Source organism: Petromyzon marinus, chromosome 21, assembly GCF_048934315.1.
Source record: "Petromyzon marinus isolate PM22_M1 ecotype Great Lakes invasive population chromosome 21, UKy_Petmar_22M1.pri1.0, whole genome shotgun sequence".
Classification (NCBI taxonomy): domain Eukaryota; kingdom Metazoa; phylum Chordata; class Hyperoartia; order Petromyzontiformes; family Petromyzontidae; genus Petromyzon; species Petromyzon marinus.
This window is the reverse complement of record NC_133687.1, coordinates 6,554,931-6,570,762: the sequence shown is the minus strand read 5'-3', so window position 1 is coordinate 6,570,762 and position 15,832 is coordinate 6,554,931. Positions and strand designations below refer to the sequence as shown.

Below are 15,832 nucleotides of genomic sequence, written 5' to 3'. Positions count from 1 at the left end.
AGTCAGAGGGCAGATCAGCTCCACGGTAGGTTCTGGTGTCAAGCACATGGGCTCGCATCCGCTGGTCCGTCACTATGTAGTCTAGCAGATGTTCTTGCTTGGACCCGGCATGCATCCATGATGTTGTGTGGATGCGCCGATGCCGGAACAGCGTGTTGGTAATTACAAGCCCATTGGCTGCACAACAATCTAGCAGCCTCCTACCGTTGTTATTGAGCTGATCTGACCCATGCCCTCCAATCACTCCAGACCAGATGCCAGCATCATGACCAACTCGGGCATTGAAGTCACCCAACATGATGACTCTATCCCGAGGTGCCAGTTTAGCCAGCACCTGTGACAGGTCAAAGAAGGCATCTGACTCATCGGCTTTGCCTGCATCCCTCTACGGATGTTCGTCTTCGGTGGGGCATAAGTAACCACGACCACCATTCCTCGCCTCCGGTTGATGGGAAGGCGAGCCAAAGTAGCCTGGGGCTTACAGCTTCCCACACCTCACCGCCACGCTCCCACGCCCCCTTCATTCTTTTGTTCAAAAGAAGAGCCACACCCTGTTGTTTGGCAGTCTGCTTCCCCCAATAGAGGACTGTCCACCCCTCACGGTGGCAGGAGCCAGAACCGGTCCACAGGACCTCCTGAATGCAACAGAGATCCATGCAGTACCGGTCCAACTCCCGACAGAGGAGTAACAACACACACACAGCAACACACACATAACAACACACAAACACAGCAACACACACATAACAACACACAAACAGCAACACACACACACATAGCAGCACACACACATAACAACACACACACAGCAACACACACACATAACAACACACAACAACAACAACCGCCATTCGCCACTAAGTGGTGGTGACGTCACCACGACGCTTGTGCCAGGCTATGTGCACCGTGAGGCCACGTGAAGTGTCGAACGCCCGCTGGCAGGAGGTCACTGGGCAGACCCAGGTGCCACGGGTCGACTGACTGAGATGACTGGCTGATGCACCACCTGTGCCCCCTACTGTGCCAACCTGCTGTGCTTTAGCCACCCGGCGTTCCGCTCGTTGTTGTGAGCGTCGCTCCTCCGGCAAAACAACCCCCTACCTCCTCGCGGTGCCGGATGGGCAACTCTGTCGTGGACAGTGCTGTGGGGGGAGATCCAATTTTGATTGGCTCCTCCCCTCATGGCATATATGTCCACCACAGGGGCTAAACGGGGGCTCTGGACGGGTGCGAGGGGCTGGTAACCCCTCCACCTTCAATTAATTACCACGAAACCACGATAACAACACACACACACAGCAACACACACACACACATAACAACACACACATAACAACACACACAGCAACACACACACATAACAACACACAGCAACACACACATAACAACACACACACATAGCAACACACACACACAGTGACAACACACACATAACAACACGCACACACAGCAACACACACATAACAACACACACACAGCAACACACACAGCAACATACACACACATAACAACACGCACACACACAGCAACACACACATAACAACACACACAGCAACACACACACATTACACACAACACACAACAACGCACACACACACACCACACATTACATTACATAGCCCCGACAGCAATTTCACAATCACAATAACAACAGCAACTGCTATATTGATACACGCTTTGTTGACATCAGCACGCGCCCGTCACTGAAAACGAACACTGACAAACCGTGGGTTTGAAAGTTGCGATGACCCCGCCCCCCACCCCACCGTCCCCTCCCCCCTACCCTCCCCGCCCCTCGACAGAAGAAGAAGAAGAAGGTTAAGGGACAATCAAATCATCTGGACGGATGTGACCTTTCACGAACCGCACGCTGACGGTCCGCGCTGTACTTGAAAGGTCGCGCGCCGTATTCCCGTGCCGCCCAAATGCGCTCCCGTGCAGCGGACCAGGGGGGCCAACGCGGTTTCCCCATCCGCCTCTCCAACTTCACTTTGCCTGCCAAGCGGATTCCACCCGCCCGGTATGAATCCACATTCTGACGGTGATATTTGACGAAATGCATTTATCTGGGTTATTGAACGTTCTATATTTTAAAAACCTCGCGATGCCGGGACGTCGTCTCCAGCGACGCCTCCGTGCCCGTTTAACGTGGTGTTAAGGGTCGCCCGCCAACATCGGAACGTTTCAGAATATTTCTTTACTCTCGAGGAATCCGAAGAGCTATGCAGCTCCTCGTGTTTTTGTTGTTGTTGTTGTTGTATGACAGATCTCCAGTAGATCATCGACAACGCGGGCCCGTGGTGCTGCCAACGCGTGCAGTAATCCAACGTGGCCACGTTTGATGCACATGACCACCTGCACTAAAACTCAACTTTTTATTTATTTTTTATACTGTGTAGGAACCTCCTGGATACACCAGCAGCCCACAGGGGATTATTGTGTCCGTCCGTCCGTCGTGCATCCAAAGATGGGAGGGGTGGGGCTGGGTGGAGAGGGGAGGATGGGGAGGGGCTGGGTGGGGGAGGGTGGGGAGGGGCTGGGTGGGGAGGGTGGGGAGGGGCTGGGTGGGGAGGGTGGAGCTGGATGGGGAGGGGAGGGTGGGGAGGGTGGGGAGGGGCTGGGAGGGGAGGGTGGGGAGGGTGGGGCTGCGTGGGGGTGGGAGGGGTGGGGCTGGTTGGGGAGGGGCTGGTCACCCCGTGGTGCCCTTATAAAACTCAACGTTTAACCTACTCACGCCGGCTTGTGCCCGCCCTCACAGTCGGGCATATTTGCGGAATACACCACGTGGTGCCGCCGTTGACCCTGGCCATTGACCGAGCAACCCAACGTTCCTACCAGCTCCTCCCTCCGCAGGAGAATGTGTTACTGCAGGAGAATGTGTTACTACAGGAGAATGTGTTACTACAGGAGAATGTGTTACTACAGGAGAATGTGTCACTACAGGAGAATGTGTTACTACAGGAGAATGTGTTACTACATGAGAATGTGTTACTACAGGAGAATGTGTTACTACAGGAGAATGTGTTACTATAGGAGAATGTGACACTACAGGATAATGTGTTACTACAGGAGAATGTGTTACTACAGGAGAATGTGACACTTCAGGAGAATGTGTTACTACAGGAGAATGTGTTACTACAGGAGAATGTGTTACTACATGAGAATATGTTACTACAGGAGAATGTGTTACTACAGGAGAATGTGACACTATAGGAGAATGTGACACTACAGGAGAATGTGTTACTGCAGGAGAATGTGTTACTACATGAGAATGTGTCACTACAGGAGAATGTGTTACTTCAGAAGAATGTGTTACTACATGAGAATATGTTACTACAGGAAAATGTGTTACTACAGGAGAATGTGACACTGCAGGAGAATGTGTCACTGCAGGAGAATGTATCACTGCAGGAGAATGTGACACTACAGGAGAATGTGACACTACAGGAGAATGTGTTACTACAGGAGAATGTGACACTACAGGAGAATGTGTTACTACAGGAGAATGTGTTACTACAGGAGAATGTGTTACTACATGAGAATATGTTACTACAGGAGAATGTGTTACTACAGGAGAATGTGACACTATAGGAGAATGTGACACTACAGGAGAACGTCTTCTTGCCAGGTAATCGCCCAGTCAACTGTGTAGCTCTATTTGGCTGCATCGGGTGGTGGAGGGCGCGCGACACATTTCACTTACAAGACCACCTCACCCAAGCACCCAAACATAGATCGGTAGAAGCATCTGTTACATTTTGTTCCATAAATAAATGAAAATTCTGACTAATTAATAGTGATGATAAACACGCGATATTTCGCGAATCGGAGGTGCGAAGCCAAACGCTCAAAGTCCCTCGGATGCCGCCTGAGACAGGTGAGTGCCTGGGACAGGTGAGTGCCTGGGACAGGTGAGAGCCTGGGACAGGTGAGAGCCTGGGAAAGGTGAGTTCCTTAAAAAGTGAGGGCCTGAAGAGATGATAACCTGAACAGGTGACAGCATGAGCAGGTGAGAGCCTGGACACCTGAGTGGACAGGTGAATGTCTGGACAGGTGTGTGCCTGGACAGGTGAGTGCCTGGACAGGTGAGTGCGTGAACAGGTAAGGGCCTGAACAGGTGAGTGCCTGGACAGGTAAGGGCCCGAACAGGTGAGTGCGTGAACAGGTGAGGGCTTGTCGACTTGATAACCTGGACAGCTCACGGCCTGAACAGGCGAGAGCTTTCCTTGAGCTGTTACTTCAAGGTGAATGATGATGACGGTGTTTGGATTCTGCTGCTGCTGCGTGTGTGATGCAGCAGTGAGAGGCAGAGAGTTCCAGACGGCTGCTGCTGCTGCTGCGTGTGTAATGCAGGAGTGAGAGGGAGAGCGTTCCAGACGGCTGCTGATGCTGCGTGTGTGATGCAGGAGTGAGAGGCAGAGCGTTCCAGACGGCTGCTGCTGCTGCGTGTGTGATGCAGCAGTGGGAGGCAGAGAGCTCCCTCCGGCTGCTGCTGCGTGTGTGTGTGATGCAGCAGTGGGAGGGAGAGCGTTCCAGACGGCTGCTGCTGCGTGTGTGATGCAGCAGTGAGAGGGAGAGCGTTCCAGACGGCTGCTGCGTGTGTGTGTGATGTAGCAGTGAGAGGGAGAGCGTTCCAGACGGCTGCTGCTGCTGCGTGTGTGTGATGCAGCAGTGGGAGGCAGAGAGCTCCAGACGGCTGCTGCTGCGTGTGTGTGTGGTGCAGCAGTGGGAGGGAGAGAGCTCCAGACGGCTGTTGCTGCGTGTGTGGTGCAGCAGTGAGAGGCAGAGAGTTCCAGACGGCTGATGCTACTTCTGCGTGTATGTGTGGTGCAGCAGTGAGAGGGAGAGAGCTCCAGACGGCTGCTGCTACTGCTGCGTGTGTGTGTGGTGCAGCAGTGGGAGGGAGAGAGCTCCAGACGGGTGCTGCTGCTGCCCGTAGTGCAGCTCTACAGCTGGGATTCGGCAGCCGTGCGGCTCTTTACGGACTGTTAACGTGGCGTTATTTATTTTTAAAGGCCACCATCGTCTCTCGCATTCACCGCACAGTGCATTGCGGCTCTTGAAATATTGAGTTGGGTTTTTTGTTGTTGTTATTATTACTACCGAATTCGAACAAAAATGTCACGTATTGTTGTTTTGGTTGCCCCCAGCGCCCACCCCACACCCCGGTGCCGGCCGCCACAGGTGCTACTCGCTCACAGCGACTGTCCCCAACAGTCCGTGGAGGCGACAACACGGGCCAGGGGGGTGGCTTTGTCTTCTGTTCCGTGACCTGCTGGCGAGCCTTCTACACTCCACGTGGCGTCAAAGTGAGCGCACCTAGCCTGGCACAAGCGGCGTGGTCACGTCACCGCCACTTAGTGACGAACGGCGATTATTTGCTGCTGTCGTTAACCCGCACGCCCACGCGCGTGTGCATGCAACTATAGATGCACGCGAGCGCACGCGTTCACGTGGCTACGTTCTGTTGCATGGCCGGTAATTGTCACGCACGGATGGAATGATGTCGCTGCTAAATGCCTCCGCGTCTCAAATCGCCTTATTTCACAGCTCATCTCGACCTGCCCTGCGGCACTTTGGCCAAGGGGAGGGGGGGGGGGACCCCCAGGGGTAACTATTCCCGACACTCCGCACATCGTCACATCTTCGCCCATGACGCCTCCCGCGGTTGGCTACGTACGGAGCGAAAGAAGTTCAACGTCCATGCATGCGTACAATGACCGGCGAACGGAGCGCAAGGGGACTCCTAATCCCGCAGTGCATTGGCATTTACACGCTGTACATCTTCACCGGCTGTTGTGAAGCAGCCGGTAGGAGCTGCACACAAATCCTTCAATCGTGAAATCGCACGGAAAGAGCCGGACATGTGCAGTTTTAGCAATGAGACATCAGTTTTATTTGCGGTATCAGATTGAAAAAATATATATATACAGGGTGTCCCATAAGTCTGGAATGATAGGGGAAAATAACTCGTTCATATTTCCATGGTCATTGGATAGGACGTCGAGGGCCTGTGGAATGGCCAGCGAGAAACCCGCGATCTCACACCACTGGATTTGTTTTTTTTTTAATCTCTGGGTCACTCCAAGGCGTTGGTCAGCACGGGAAATTTTAGATCCTTTGAATATTTTCGGCAGCGCATTATCGATGCATGTAACACCATTACCCCTGATACAATTTTTTCGTGTTGCTTGCTGACTTGGCATCTCGTCTGGAGTTGTGTTTCAGGAACAATGGTGGACACATTGAGCACGTTCCGTGAATAAAAGCGTCATTATTGCCTTTTTTTGCATTATTTTTCCCATGATCCCAGGCTTAGGGGACACCCTGTGTATTGTTATTAAAAAGGAAACGCGCGCGCACTCTGACGACCACGGCAGGATTTTAACCTGCAAATCTTCTGATCCGGAGTCAAGACACCTTATCCTCGAGGTGGCGCGGTCCGCACGCCCACGGCACAACCCTCCTGTGAAGGAGTCTTGAGATTGACTTGACACACGCGTGCACACGAGAGTCTCGAACGCCCACCGCGGGACAGACGGCGCTCAGTTCGTCTTGTTAAATTCACCGCCCCCCCCCCGCCCACTCACAATTCCCCGCGTCTCCACGCGGTTCGAACCGCGAGCCCTCTTGGCAAACTGGCGCCGAAACGCGCCCGTCCAAGCAGGGTTCATACACCCAAGACGTAGCCCCCCCCCCCCCCCCCCCCCCCCCCAGTGGCACACGACGCGAAGGGGAAGAGTCAAGGATGTAATGTATGGGGGGAAAGAAACATGGAGGAGGATGAGGGGGGTGAGGAGGGAGCAGGAGGGAGGAGGAGGAGGGAGGAGGAGGGAGGAGGAGGAGAAGGAGGAGGAGAGAGGAGGAGGGAGGAGGAGGATGAGGCAGGAGCAGGGAGGAGGGAAGAGGAGGGAGGAGAGAGGAGGAGGAGGAGGAGGAGGGAGGAGGAGGATGAGGCAGGAGCAGGGAGGAGGGAAGAGGAGGGAGGAGAGAGGAGGGAGGAGGAGGGAGGAGGAGGGAGGAGGAGGAGGAGGAGAGAGGAGGAGGGAGGAAGATGAGGCAGGAGCAGGGAGGAGGAAAGAGGAGGGAGGAGAGAGGAGGAGGAGGAGGAGGAGGGAGGAGGAGGATGAGGCAGGAGCAGGGAGGAGGGAAGAGGAGGGAGGAGAGAGGAGGGAGGGAGGAGGGAGGAGGAGGGAGGAGGAGGAGGAGGAGAGAGGAGGAGGGAGGAAGATGAGGCAGGAGCAGGGAGGAGGAAAGAGGAGGGAGGAGAGAGGAGGAGGAGGGAGGAGGAGGGAGGAGGAGGCTACATCAGTGCCTCGACGCTATTGCACAGTGCAGCGTCTGTTTTCACAGTGGGCGGGCAACAGGGAGAGGGGAGGGCCACGCAGAAGTCACGTGATTTACGAGAGGCGGCTTGAGCTGATTTAGATAGATGGAGAGAGATACATTAGTGTCATGAATGAGAACATATCGCAATGTTACTACCTGCTTCAGAGATACCTCTCCCCACGAGCATCGCCCACCGGGTTCGGTGTCAGTTTATTAAGTGACACTTTGTGATTAATTATTAACGGGGGGGGGGGGGGGGGCCCCAATCAGTTTCAAAGACAATGCCATAAACTACAGTGACGTGCGGTGAGGTCAATGGCTCGGGAGGCACTGGCTAGTGTCAGAGCCAGATTCACACACTGAAGGGGGCGTGGCCTCATAGATTGGGGCGTGGCCTCAGTGAGGGGGCGTGTTCTCACTGAAGGGGGCGTGTTAAACACGTCCCCCTCAGTGAGGCAGATGTGATAGCTGCCTCCCCTGGTGCTTTTTCATTGCAGTTTCATGACGAGACCAGCGAGCCTAAATATCTTTATACACATACGTGAAACTAAGTTACCTGGAGTATGGAAGGCGAGGATATGAAATGAAGGGGTCTACAAACATTACATTGGTGACATACTGAGATAGTAACAGGCACGCGCTTATTTCCCGCGCTCCATCCAGTTACTGAGGGGTTGCGCAATCACAGGGAGGCTGAGCTCGTCGCTGCCTCACCTCTCGTCTCTTCCTGTATTTGTAGCGGAGCTCCGCAAATTTGGCGATTTTGACTATAAAAATGATTGGAATCGTACAGAAACGACATTTATAACACAGATCAGTGGAAAAAAATCTTAATGTACATTTTATTTTATTATTCTTTTTGTTTTATTTTCGTAACAGCTATTTTCATTGGAGTATGACAGGCGAAGCTCTGCCTCCCCTGCCTCCTCTGACTGCACGTCCCTGTTACACGATCTAAACATGTCTTTTTTTACGTTTGCATGTTCGCCACAAGTAAATGCAGACACGATTCCTTGGTGTAAAACATCTTAACACAACTGTTTCATTGCCAGAAAGGGTAAAACCTATTGTTATATTTAGATTCTGGCAAGGGAGGTCCCATGAGCGATGGGGGGGGGGGTAGTTTGTCTGTTACTCCATATCCACTACCAGGCTAGCTGCTGTATTTATATGCTAATGAATAAAATACTGAGTTCTCAATGATTTTTGTTATGTAATTCTCATCAAGGCCCCCCCCCAAATTACGTCAACAAATGCAATCTCCATCTCTCGCTGCACCCACCCTCTGTCTCTCGTCTGGCTTCTCTATCGATGTGCCACGATGAAGAGCCGTCGCCCGAAACGTCGCCTCTTCTGTTTATTTACGAGCTCATCTTAAAGGTCACCCCGTGTTGTTGCCGGCCAACGTTTTTGTTAAAGAAGCTTATAGCTCGGTGAGCTTTACCTCGTAAGATAAAAAAAAACAATCTTTCTATACAATCTTGATTTGAAGCTTTCGTGAGTGCAGGAATCCCCATACACTTTGGTTATTTCGCTAAAGTCACGTAGGTAGGAAAATCATCGATCACGACGTTTCGATCGCAACACACAAGCAAATCGTCATCAGGTGGGACAACCACATAGCACGAAAAAAAAACTACTCCTCCGGTATAAACAACCATTCTGATTCTGAGAAATACCTACGTATTTTTTGACTTTACCGAAAGAACCAAAGAGTATACAATATATATTCTTGGTTCTTTCGGTAAAGTCACGTAGAAGGGAAACAATAAAATAATAAAAAATATATAACAAGAATATGAATCCCTGCAGTCACGAAAGCTTTAAATCACAATGTATAGTTTAGTTTGATCTGCATATATATTTTTTTCGAAGCGATTTGCTTACCTTTCCTAAACGTTGCACCCCGGTTGTGTTTTTGGTATCGTTTGTTGTTGTGACGTTCTGACCCACGTGCCCCTTACTAGACATCTGTGAAAAAGAGCTTCATAGCTCATCGGATTCCTCCTCCGGTATAAATAACCATTCTGATTCTGAGTTCTGTTATTTTGTGCTGGCGCGTCACGGCATCACCAAGGACGCAGCAGCAGCAACAGCAGCAGCAGCAGAATCAACCACATGCACGAGGAGAAGTTCACTCCCTCGCCTGGTATACAGGGGGTCGTGGGTTCCATCCCGACCCTGACACCTGATGTATATTTGAAAGTTTGCTTTTTTCTCTCTCTCCCCGTGGTCACAATCAACCACATAGCACTGTGGCTAGGAGATGTTAACTCCCTCGCCTGGTATACAGGAGGTCGTGGCTTCGATCCTGACCCCGACGCCTGCTGATGTATATTTGGAGTTTGCGTGTCTCTCTCTCTCCCCGTGGTCGTGTGGAGTTTTCTCCGGGATCCTCCGGTCTTTCCCTCCACATTTTGAATCAACATCTCACGCGTTTAGAGTGGTTTGATGTTGCTAAACATTTCCCCGTGATGATGATGATAAGTCGCCAACTTCGTTGAGCTGTCGTTTGTGATAGCCGGGTCGTTTCTGAAGAAGAAAAAAAAAGCTACGTAGCAGCTCAGTGAGGCCTTACAACTGGTAAATACAAAGTGTAGTTCACATGGGGTTCGGTGTTTTGTCGCGCAATGGTGCCGCATACCAACTACACGGGTCCCTTGTGGGTGGTGGAGTGTGGGTGGTGGAGTGTGGGTGGTGGGTGGTGGGTGGTGGGTGTGGGTGGTGGGTGGTGGGTGGTGGAGTGTGGGTGGTGGGTGGTGGGTGGTGGGTGTGGGTGGTGGAGTGTGGGTGGTGGGTGGTGGGTGGTGGAGTGTGGGTGGTGGAGTGTGCGGTGGTGGGTGGTGGAGTGTGGGTGGTGGGTGGTGGGTGGTGGTGGGTGGTGGAGTGTGGGTGGTGGGTGGTGGGTGGTGGTGGTGGAGTGTGGGTGGGTGGGTGGTGGAGTGTGGGTGGTGGGTGGTGGTGGTGGAGTGTGGGGTGGTGGGTGGTGGAGTGTGGGTGGTGGAGTGTGGGTGGTGGGTGGTGGGTGGTGGAGTGTGGGTGGTGGGTGGTGGAGTGTGGGTGGTGGGTGGTGGGGTGTGGGTGGTGGAGTGTGGGTGGTGGGTGGTGGAGTGTGCGTGCAGCTCTGAGCACGGAGCCGGTCAGATATAATAATCTCATACAACATCACGTACGAAGGCAGCTCACGCTCACACACGCACGCTCACACACACACAAGCTGACACACACACAGGCTCACACACACACACACAGGCTCACACACACACACACGCACGCTCACACACGCACGCTCACACACACACAGGCTGACACACACACAGACTCACACACACACACAGGCTCACACACACGCACGCTCACACACACACACAGGCTGACACACACACCAGGCTGACACACACACAGGCTGACACACACACAGGCTCACACACACACAGGCTCACACACACACGCACGCTCACACACACACAGGCTCACACACACACTCATACAAGATCGCTCACCCACGCACGCACGCTCATGCACGCTCGCTCACACAAATAAAATAATCCCCCGCCCTTAACATACAGTTCTATTTTGTGGCAAGTGCTGTTAGCGATAACCGTATGAAGGCCAGCACAGCACACTGGGGGGGGCGGGGGATGGGGGAGCAACACCAAGCCCGGCCGCCTTTGTCTCTCCCCAATGCTGATATTTACACACCGCACCAGCCATTCTTTTTTAGGCTGCTTCGACGACCTCGGCCAGGGCCCAGGACCAGGACATTCGCTGTCGCCGTTCTTGGTATCGTGTCGGGGGGCCGGGTTAAGCCGCACGGGCTACGCCGCACAAGTTCGTCACGTACACACGAAGATAAAGATCTCCCGTATAGGCCGTAACAGACTTTTGGGGCAAGTGCTGTTAGCGAGCACCTATGATGGATGGCCAGCAACACGCCCGGCCGCCTTTGTCTCCCTAGTTGCAATGTTTTACACATCGCACCAGGTACTCGTTTGAGGCTGGAGTCGACCTAGGGGAGGCCCAAGACCGGGCTCAGAAAATCGTCGCTGGTTGTTGGCCGTGAGCGGGAATCGAACCCGGGTCGCCGGGTTCGTAGCGCAGAGCGCTAACCGCTGCACCACCGCTCCCCACCCGTGGGGCTGTGGGGGCACGTCACACACACACACACACGTGCAAACAAAGATAAAGGTCCCCCGTATAGCCGTAACTGTAAGAACATACGTGCTCGCTAAGTGACTGTTAGCGAGCACCTATGAAGGCCGGCACGGCACAACGGGCGAGAATTGGTGGTTGGCCAGCACCACGCCGGGCCGCCTTTGTCTCCCGATGTTTACACATCACACCAGGTACTCATTCGAGGCTGGGTCGACCTGTGCGGAGATCCAGGCACCCTTCTGATATTCTTTGCCCGGCGTTGACCGTTAGCCGGAATCGAACTCGGCTGAGCCGGTTATGTGCAGCGCAGCGCGCTAACCGCTGCGCCACCGCTCCCCCCAGTACAACAAAAAGACAAAGCCCCCCCCCCTTCCCCCCTGCATAGTCTTAGCAGACTGTTGGGGCAAGTGCTGTTAGCGAGTAGTACCCATTGAAGGCCGGTACTGTGGTACACGAGAGGATCGGTCATCAGCACCACGCCCGGCCGCCTTTGTCTTCCCAGTGGCGATGTTCACACACAGCGCACCAGGTACTCATTTGAGGCTGAGCCGACCCAGGGGAGGCCCAGGACCGGTACTCAAAACATACAAAAATTCCCCGGTGTAGCCTGTAACAGACTGTAGGGGCAAGTGCTGTGGCGCGAACGCCTATGAAGGCCGGCACGACACACGAGGGGTTGGGTGACCAACACCACGCCCGGCCGCCTTTGTCTCCCCAGTGGCGATGTTCACACACAGCGCACCAGGTACTCATTTGAGGCTGAGTCGACCTAGGGGATGCCCAGGACCGGTTCACAACATGACGCACACGCGCGCCACGCATCATCATCGCAACACCGACGAGCGATCCGCGACGCAGACGGCGCATCGGCGATAGCGGCGGTTGCGTTGGCGAGTGAGGAGCCTCCTCATCCTCCTCCTCCTCATCCTCCTCATCCTCCTCATCCTCCTCATCCTCATCCTCCTCATCCTCCTCATCCTCCTCATCCTCCTCATCCTGCCAGCTCCGTGGGGTGAGGGGGCGAGACGGATGCGAGAGATACGACAGAGGGTGCGGGGAGAGGTGTGTGTGTGTGAATGTGGTGAAATGGGGATACTCGTTTCCAGCACTGGGTGCTGCTGGTGGTGGTGCTGGTGGTGCTGCTGGTGGTGGTGCTGGTTGCCGTGGTGGTAGCGGTCAGCGCTACGCTGCGCTACGAACCCCGGCGACACGAAATCGATTCCCGCTCACGGCCAACACCGGTGACGAATTATTTGAACAGGTCCCGGGCCTCCCCTAGGTCGACTCAGCCTCAAATGAGTACCTCGTGCGGTGTACGAACATCGCCGCTAGGGAGACAAAGGCGGCCGGGCGTGGCGTTGGCCCAGCCAGCCCCTCGTGTGCCACCGTGCTGGCCTTCACAGGTGCTGCTACTCGCTAACAGCACTTGCCCCAACAGTCTGTTACAGGCAACACGGTGGTAGTGGTGGTGACAGCGTGACAACTGGTGAGGGAGGCAATAGAAGTGATGATTCAGGTGAGGGAAGTGGAGGTGAAGGGGGAGTGCGACGAGCCGAGGGGGATATTGAAGGTGGGAGAGGGGAGGGGTTGTGGGTGAGGAAGGAGAGGTGGGTTATACGAAAAGGCGATGAGGTGAGCTCCATCGTTCATCAGACGAGCAGGAGGAGGAGGCGCGGGTGGCGTGCGAGCTGACAGCGATGTGAGAGACGTGCGGCTGACACAGGTTGGGGGGGGGGGGTTGTGATGAGGCGAGGCACGAAGGCGACTCACGGAGGATGATGCTACCCCGCGTGCGGTCACCGCTGCGCGCAGCCGCTGTCGCTGTCGCTCTCGATCCACCTCCTTTCTCCTCCTCCTCCTCCTCCACCGCCGTCACCTTCCTCGATTCGTCTGCTCGTTGCCCGCTCCGGAATGACTCCGCCGCTCCTCAGTCGCAGCTCCTCGCTCCGTGATCCCGCTGCTACAAATCTGCCCCGCTGCTCCTACTGCTGCTGCTCCTACTGCTGCTGCTCCTACTGCTTCTACTGCTGCTCCTACTGCTCCTGCTGCTGCTGCTCCTACTGCTGCTGCTTCTACTGCTCCTACTGCTCCTGCTCCTACTGCTCCTGCTGTTCCTGCTGCTGCTGCTCCTCGTCTCCCCCCCAGGACCCCGTGTCTCTCCCACCTCGACGCTCCCGTTCGCCGGAGCCACGTTCGCCTCTTCCTTGCTCGCTCACCACCAGGATCTCAGCCCTCAGGTCTCCCCGCCCCCCCCCCCCCCGCGTCTCCACCACCCACAACCACCCCCCCCCCCCACTTTCTCTTTGTTCTGTCTTGAGCGTTGCCAGGGACAACGGCAGCGCCGCTCCTCCACTCGGCTGAGCGGCACGCAAGGGTCGAGGAGGCTGACGAGGATGACGAGGAGGAGTAGGATGACGAAGAGTAGAATGATGATGAGGAGGAGTAGGATGACGAGGAGGATGACGAGGAGGAGGATGACGAGGAGGAGGATGACGAGGAGGAGTAGGATGACGAGGAGTAGAATGAGGAGGAGGAGGATGACTAGCAGGCAGGTGGCCCAGTCGCCAGCATGCAACAGCCACGGCGCCGCAGCGTTCAATTTTATTTTCACTTTTTGGGTAAAACCTCGCCTCCCCCTGTCACGCCCCAACGCGGAGTCTCTCTCGAGATGCCCCCCCCCCCACCGCTCCTCCCCCGCGTCCCTTCTTGAGCGCTCCGAAGCGGCCCCGGCCCTCCCCGACTCCCCCACCCACCCCCCCCGATCGAAGGCGCGCGCTATTGTGTCGCGAAGGGGGACGGGATGAATGGACGCGGTGCCGAAGCGACTCGTTGCAGTCTACCCGTGAGGGTTCGCTTGCGGAGCGCGGCGCGGCCGAAGCGCGTGCGTGAGGTGTCGGGCACGCGCGCGCGCGCACGATCAGCCCGGCTCTCTTCCCCCCCCTTCCCCCTCTCTTTCCCCCGCCCCCACCCTCTCTCTCCCGTTCTCCCCTCCCTCCCTCCCCGTCTCTCAACCCCCCCACCCCGGCCGCCCTCTCTTATTTTCCCTCCCTCCCCACTCCCTCCATTCTCTATCTCTACGATTTCCTCTCTCCCCCTCACATCCGCCCCCCACCCCACCACTCCCGGCCTGCCTTTCCCACGTTTCACTCTCACTCACAACCTTCACCTCTCTCTCTCTCTGTGTTTCTGTTCTTCTCTTTTCTATTTTCCTCTCTCTTCTTTTCTCACAACCCTCTCGCTCTCTCTCCAATTTCTCTTTCCCTAATCGCTCACGTCTCTCCCCCTATCTCCCTCCCCATCTCTCACAACCCTCCATCTCCCTCCCACCCCATCTCTCAAAAACCATCCCTCTATCTCCCTCCTCACCTCTCCATCTCTCACAACCATTCCTCCATCTCCCTCCCACCCCATCTCTCAAAACCATCCCTCTATCTCCCTCCTCACCTCTCCATCTCTCACAACCTTTCCTCCATCTCCCTCCCACCCCATCTCTCCCACACGCTCGTTCCCTCCTCCCCATCCCTCCCCATCTTCGCTCTCCATTCTCCCTCTTTGGCCACCACCACCACCACCACCCCCCCTTGTTGCCCCTCTGTTTTCTACGCAGACTCTCATCTCTCTCACCAAGAAGCACCGCACGATGGTCTCATCTCTGTCTCTGGGATCAACTTCTTTACAGCTCCCGTGGCTACCGCTTCTCCTTTCTTCCAGATATCTCCCTCCGTTTCGCTGCTTCAACGTTCTGCAATCTCGCTCTGTCTCTGTCTCTCTCTCCCCCCCCCCTCTCTGTCTCTGTTTTCCTCTCTCTGTCTCTGTCTCTCTCCCCCTCCCTCTATGTCTCTGTTTTCCTCTCTCTCTCTCTCTCTTATTTTTGTATCTCTGCGGTTACAGTTGTATCTCTTGCAGTGAGAGATAGAACACGATTTATTTTTTTAAATCAGTTCTTGTAAAAATAAAACACACACAAACACACTCGTAACCTGCACTGCAGGAGGGAATGGCAGTCCTGCTTGTCGTGTTTAAGACATCGCCGTGTCCAGTACAAGACACAGACAACATAGACAAAGGTTCCTCCCGTATAGCCTTCAACAAACTTGGGGCAAGTGCTGCTAGCGAGCACCTATGATTGGCCGGCACGGCACGCGACGGGGGTGGGGTGGATGGCCGACATCACGCCCGGCCGCCTTTGTCTCTCCCCAATGCCGACGTTTAAACACCCACCGCATCAGGCAACTGTACACGCGTTCTTCTGGCTAGGTCGACCTAGACGAAGCCCGGGACCGATCCAGGTAATCGCTAGGACCGATCCAGATAATCTCCCTGGACCGATTCAGATAATCGCTGGGAC

General features: G+C 54.9%; 1 protein-coding gene across 1 annotated transcript in view; it reads right to left on the bottom strand.

Moving 5' to 3' along the window:
* Positions 1–13,744, bottom strand: part of LOC116944416 (uncharacterized) — a 245,475-nt gene extending 231,731 nt beyond the window's left edge. The window contains exon 1 of the mRNA XM_076068480.1: positions 13,255–13,744. The gene's annotated coding sequence lies outside the window, so the exon portion shown is untranslated. The remainder of the gene's footprint in view (positions 1–13,254) is intronic.
* Positions 13,745–15,832: the final 2,088 nt, after the last annotated feature.